The 7,153-nt window shown below is 37.9% G+C and overlaps 1 long non-coding RNA gene across 1 annotated transcript; it reads left to right on the forward strand.

The window, feature by feature from the left end:
- The first annotated feature begins 39 nt into the window (after positions 1 to 39).
- Positions 40 to 6,863, forward strand: LOC149207558 (uncharacterized). The gene is made up of 8 exons (XR_016252025.1): positions 40 to 161; positions 342 to 415; positions 524 to 1,010; positions 1,151 to 1,249; positions 1,390 to 1,464; positions 6,173 to 6,221; positions 6,359 to 6,440; positions 6,780 to 6,863. It is a non-coding gene; the product is annotated as an uncharacterized LOC149207558 (long non-coding RNA).
- Positions 6,864 to 7,153: the final 290 nt, after the last annotated feature.

Here is a 7,153-nt window from a genome sequence, read left to right on the forward strand (position 1 = left end):
TATCTTTAAATTTGCCTTTTATTTGCTCCACATGAAACAGACACCTCCACAGTGTAGGGCCTATAGTAGAGGTGGGCAATGTTGAGCGAGCAAGCATACCGACCTTTCAACCAATCAACCATTGCGCTAACATACAACACTATAGCCTTGTGGACCCTATGGTATGAAAGCATTGTTTGTATTATTCCTAGTAGAAGTACATCTACTTCAGAAAATTTATATTTTTTGTGATATACCATGGATTATAACTGGACTCGAAGTTGCAAGACAAGTTCATGCCTCCAAACTCTCTAGTTTAACAGTTATTAGAAATTTAATATTTTAATGTGTATTTATTCCAGAATACTTGTCCAGTGAGCATGAACACACGAGATACAAAATGGCCTCTCTTTTTATATAACAAACTCAAAGAGAGGTGTGTTTCTTATTATGATTAATAATTGCATTCAAATCTCTAGCTTAATTTATATAACAATTCTAAGATCTTATTTTGTATCTTCTGTAAATGGCTTGTTCTGATCAGCGCGGACAGGTGGAATGCAAAAGAGAGTGTTCATTGTTATAAAACAAATTCTATGGAAGGTTTGTTTGCTATTATGAATAATTATTGGTTTTGAAATATGCTTACCATTACTAACTGTTTGTGTTTTAACTTTATTCAGTGCACTTCTTTTCCTTATAGCGGAGGAGGGCACATTAAAGGAGAGGTGATGTGCAGAGGGGATGTTTGCATTTTTTTTTGTTCTTATTTGCATGTTTTGTTTTGTTGAGTTTGAGCATGGCCATGCTTTGTGTTGTAATTGTTTTTCTTTGTTTCATCTTTTTTTTCTTGTTTTTTGTACTTCTATCTTGGTTTCGTTTATTGGGTTTGTTGTACTCGTTTTCCTTTCTTTTTTTTTCTTTTTCTGTTCATGTTCTTTGTAATTTGGTCTCGGTTTCATTTTTTGGGTGTGGAAAAGGAAACGAAGGAAGCAAACAAGAAAAGTCGAGGTTATTGTTCGTAAATGAGGGTGAGTCAAGATACCTATATGCAATGCACTTCAATTAAAAGTATATTTTGCTAATTTGTGGCTCCATTTGTTTGCTATTTAATTTATTATATGCTTTATCTATGATCTAATAATCAACTATATTGATCTTCTTTATGTAGTGAAGAGCTACAATTGTACAATCTACAAAGGTGAAGTGGTGAAGATGCCTTAGACATTCCACAAATGTGGTAGAGGATGGGTGAGACAGTCTACAAATTGTAAGTGATTTTTTCTATTCGCTTCTATAATATTACCCAAGGGAGCGCAGGTATGTGTATGTTTAATACATCGCTTTGTATATCTGTTATTAAATCTCGTGGTTTATTCATGATCTCATATATAATATTACTTTGTGTAGTGAGTGACTACAATTGTAGTGTCTCGGAGGTTCGAGGGTAGAAGATAGGCAATGTAGATGCAGTGCAAAGGATGGGTGAGTCATGTTGTTTTCCAACAAAATAGTGTTATTATTGTTTGTTTACTTGAATTTTTCTCCTTCTAGCATGGTTCTCGGGTAGTACCACTTAGTTAGTGGTTTGACATATACATCAAATTGTAGGATTAAATTTATGTGATCTGTTTCTCCACATCACATGCACACCCCCACACAATGTGCCCTAGAGACGAGGATTTTGATTTTCCATGGCACTAGAGTATCTAGGTTAGGGTCTTTGAATCTATGACACGACCAACTCAAATGCCACAACAAACTACTTTGCACTGTGGAATAAATACAACAATAAATCAACATGTACATAAATAGGAAACTTTTTACCATTTTTCAACAACCGAACTTCGTTATATTAACAAATTGTCGTACAACTGTCTAGGGCTCCTATACCAAGGATCATGGCCCTCATGCAATCGATGATACAGGAAATACAAACTAGGGTTTGATGTCAGTGCTTAATTAATCAATCTACTGTGAACAAGACAACACTTCACCTACTCGCTGATGTAGCATTCCACAACTTCATCTGCCTCTATCAATGAATCTTGCTCCTTTTAGTCATTGAACATGGCTCACAAACTGCCATCTAGCTGATCATTAGTCAATCATTGAATCAACACAGAGGGTCTTCTTGTGAGTTTTTTACAACTCCATTTGTAAACAACTCGTAGACTGCCCACTACTTCTCTTCAATTGTTTGGGACATCTTCCCATTGTTGCCTTCTTGTATTGCTCCAATGAAGACAATCTTAGGGCATGGAGGGTTGCCCATTATGACTGTCAAAAATCTTTCTCCAACAATCAACTTAGTGTTGATTCATAAGCCTACTTGGTTGGTCTTATTTATCTAAGAACAAAACCCTTAGGCTTCTTAAAGTATGTCTGTCTTACAACTGTCAAGGTTGTTCTTGTCAAACAGATCTAGGGTTGTAAGGACACCTTTTGCTCCCCTCCAAACAATCCTTTAGGTTCCCTTCAAACTCTGTCCAAACTAGGACAACCATCTACTAGCAAACAACATCAATAAGAGAGGACATACATACCTTGTTCTACGACCTCCTCCTGCTCGCGTTGGCCTCGACTATTTTGCAATTTCTGAGCTTTGTTTAGGGCACATGTTAGCCCTAAATTCTGATCCAAAACTTGTGCTTTCCCTCACATCAGACATCTTTTAACTTTGTTGTCCCTTGCTGTGATTTCTGCCTCGGTTAGGCATCCTACAAGGCCTATCTGCCCTCCCCAAAAGATAAGTTCTCGACCTTCAATCAACCCAGAGAACCAGCGGCATGAGACACAAAGAAAACCCACAAACATGAACGAAATCTCCCCAAAATTCACCTCTTAGCCCTTGGTTTGTTGCCTATCAATATTGGCCCTCAAAACAGTTTCAAGAAGACAGAAAAATGCTCCTTATCCACTTCATTTGAGCTCCTTTTGATCTGCGGCTAGTTCAGAGGTATATTCTTTGATATGTCACTAATTGGATGTGTGAAATGAGGTCTCTCTCCTCACATACTTATATTTTTCTCTTAGGGTGACTTCTAGCCCTTAAGAAAGGGTCTCTTTAACTAAGGCCGACTTGATCTTTAAGACAATTCACCCACTCGAAACATATAAAAATCCATTTCTCTACAATGACAAGGGCTCTCTTGGTTGTTGAAGCAACCCCTTGCTCCTTTAAGTGTGCTTTATCATTTCCAAGTGCCAAGTCATTAAATCTCCTCATGCATTCACACCCACAACATTGGTTGCAAAGCCCACCGCTTGGGTACTCTTGCGCACAAAGCCCATGTGGGTCCAAATCCTTAACAACCCTGTACCCTAAAGTCTAGAGTACCCCCCATGCTACAAATGTCAACGCTCCTCCTTAGCGAGGAAGGTATTTCCAACACTAAGAAGCTACACGTCACCATCTACAGAACCTGAAGATCTAAAACTTCAATAGGGTTGCTTCCTGTTAAGCTAGACTCCTTCTGAGTCTACATGGTCTCCACTGGCTCATCTCGTGTCCTACAAGGTCAGTCTGAGCTACAGTCAAACACGGGCCACCATCATCACAAATTAGTCCTGCAAGCACTCATACTCCTGGGTCAAACACAACACATGCACATCCCTCTAATATCGGATATGCAACATCACGATCCAATGAAAAAACTAGCCTGCCACCATCTTATCCATCACATGAAGCAATCTTTTCCATGCCAATCTCATATATGCTAAAACAATCCTCGAGTTGTCCCAACGATCCATGGCAGGTCAAAGGAAGTCCATGATCAACAACATGCCATACAACAAACTGTTGTTCACCAGGTTCACTACCAATCCACGAGAATTCCCATTCAATCCCATTGCCAAGATAGTAAAGACCACACCTCCATGTCTTCAGCTGAATCCTCTGCCCCATGGTCTAGACAATCTCAACTCCCTCTAAGTTGTTTCGTTGTGCACACTCTGATTCACTGAATCCTGCTCCTTTAGGGCAGTAAACACGACTCACCAACCGCCCTTTAGCTGACCATTACTCCATCATTGAATCAACACATAGTTTCTTATTGTGAGTGTTCACAACTTCGTTTGTGGACAACTCCTAAACTGCCCACTGTTGCTCCTTGTCTCTTTGGGACTTCTTTTCACTATTGCCTTCTCATGTTGCTCCAACGAAGACAATCTTAGGGCATGGAGGGTTGCCCACTCTGACTGTTAAAAGTCCTTCTCCAACAATCAACTTAGGGATGATTCATAAGCCTACTTGGTTGCCCTTATTTCTCCGAGAACCAAACCCCTAGGCTTCTCAAAGTCTGCCCTTCTTATCGCGGTCAAATTCCTTGTCAAAATGATCTAGGGTTGCAAGGACACCTTATGCTACCCTCCAAAGAGATGCCCTTAAAACTCTGTCCAAACAAGGACAACCATCCACTAGCAACAACATCAATACAAGAGAACAAACATACATTGTTCTGCAACCTCCTGTTGCTCCCCTTAACCTCTTTTTTCTGCATTTTCTGAGTTGTGGGTAGTGCACACGTTAGCCCTAAACCTTGTGTTTTCTCTCACTTCAGGCCTCTTCTAACTTTGTTATCCCCTGTTGTGATTGTCGCCTACGTTAGGCCTCTTACTAGGCCTCTCGACCTTCCCTAATATATATGCCATTCACCTACAATCAACCCAGAGAACCTGTGGCCTAAAATAAAGACAAAAGCCTCCTCAAATGTCCACAAAATATGCCCATAATTCACCTCTTAGCCCTCGGCCTATTGCCTATCAATATCGACCCAAAAACAGTCTCAAGAAGACACAAAAATGCTCCTTCTCTACTTCGCTTGAGCTCCTTCTGATCTGCAACTAGTTCAAAGGTATATTCTTTGATGTGTTGCTCCTTGGATGGGTGGAATGATGTCTCTCCTCTCACATATTTATATCTTTTTCTTAGGCTAACATCTAGCCCTTCATGAAGGGTCTCCTTAACAAAGTCAAGGTTGATCTTTATGACATTTCACCCACTCAAAGCATATAAAAATTCATTTCTCGACAATGACAAGGACTCTCTTGGTGGTTGAAGCAACCCCTTTCTCCTTTAAGGGTGCTTTATCATGTCCAAGTGCCAAGTCATCAAATCTCTTCATGGATTCACAACCACAATTTTGGGTGCAAAACCCATAGCTTGGGTACTCTTGCCCACAAAGTCCATGTGTGTCCAAATCCTCCACAACCTTGTACCTTAGGGTTTTGAGTACCTCCCAAGCTACAAATCTCAACAAAGGATGGTAAGGTTGACCAAGCAAGCATACATACCCTTCAACCAATCAACCACTGTGCTAATGGACAACACTATTGCTCTGTGACCTGTCGCCTCTAGGATTTTAGGTGTTCAATATGTTTAAATATGCTTAAATCCCTCTACAAGAAGAATTATTTCTCTTATGACAACATTAATTGCATTATTCCTTGTAGAATTGCTTCTAGTTTAGAAAATTTATATATTTTGCGATATAGCATGGAATATAAATGGACTGTAATTAAGTTCAACTCTCTAGTTTAACTTTTATTAGAATCCTAAAATTTGTTGTGTATCTATTTCAGATGGTATATAGCATGGAATATAAATGGACTGTAATTAAGTTCAACTCTCTAGTTTAACTTTTATTAGAATCCTAATAGTTTGTTGTGTATCTATTTTAGATGGTTGATTCCAGTGAGCATGGATATGTGAAATACAATATAGATTATCCCCCTTTATATAACAAAACTCAAAGACATGTATGTTTCATATTATGATTGATTATTACACTCAACTCCCTAATCTAATTTTTATAATGATTCTAATATTTTATTATATTTTTTTTTGTAGATGGCTTGTTTTGGTGAGCACAAGTAAATGGAATACAAAATAGGGTGTCTTTCGTTTTATAACAAGTTCTTTAGGAGGTATGTTTCCTATTATAAATAATTATCGGTTTTGAAATATGTTATCATTACTATCTATGTTTGTATTTTAACCTTATTCACCCCACATTTTTTCTTTTCAGTAGAGGGTAGGATACTACAATAGAAATAATGTGCAAGGGGGTGTTTCCAAGTTTTTGTTTGTTGTTGTCTACATGTTTTGTTTTTGTTGAGTTTGAGGGTGACAATGCCTTGTGTTGTACTCATTTTCTCATTTCTTGTAGTTTGTTCTTGGTTTTGTTTGTAGGGAGAGAAAATGAATGAAATGAGATGGAGGTTATCATTGATAAATGAAGGTGAATCACCTTAACTATACGCAATGCACTTCAATCAATTGTCTTTTCCTCATTTGTGACTGTATTTGCTTGCTTTCAATTTATTATATGTGTTATATGTGGTGTCAAATCAATTTATATTGATTTTCTTTTTGTAGTGAATGACTACAGTTCTGTAGTCTATGAAGGTCAAGTGGCGAAAAGACCTTAGAGATTCTACAAACGCATCGCAAACAATTGGTGAGACATATTTTGTTCCAACATAATAATATTGTGTTTTAATCCACCGTAGTATATGTCGTTTGCACGATGATTTATCCTTTTGTCATGGCTTCAAGGTAGTATGATCTTGTTAATGGGTGTGAGGTTTGAGATTTTTTGAAAACTTTGATACGAAATAAAGAGAAAAGTTATACTGGGGTTCACATTTTTAGGGCTTATTGTTCATGGTTGTTGTTGTTATAACATTAGTGAAGAACGAGTAGGTACGTGTATGATTAATTTATCTCTCTGTATATATATTTTTTAATTTCTCTTGTGTTTTATTCATGATTTCATATACAAAATTACTTTGTGCAGTAAGTGACTACAGTCGTAGTTTCTGGGATGGTCGAGTGGAGAAGGTACTTTAAGCAATGCTAATGCAGCATAGAGGATGGGTGAGTGGTAGTTTTCCAATAAAATAGTATTTTTATTATTTGTTTGCACTACTGTTTCTCCTTCGAGCATGTTCTTGGGTTGTATTACTAAATTAGTTGATTGACATATACATCACATGGTATCTTTAAATTTGCCTTTTATTTGCTCCACATGAAACAGACACCTCCACAGTGTAGGCCCTATAGTAGAGGTGGGCAATGTTGAGTGAGCAAGCATACCGACCTTTCAACCAATCAACCATTGCACTAACATACAACACTATAGCCTTGTGGACGCTATGGTATGAAAGCATT

This window comes from Pinus tabuliformis, chromosome 1_2 (genome assembly GCF_031772625.1).
Source record: "Pinus tabuliformis cultivar Carrire ecotype Pingquan chromosome 1_2, CPIR1, whole genome shotgun sequence".
NCBI lineage: Eukaryota > Viridiplantae > Streptophyta > Pinopsida > Pinales > Pinaceae > Pinus > Pinus tabuliformis.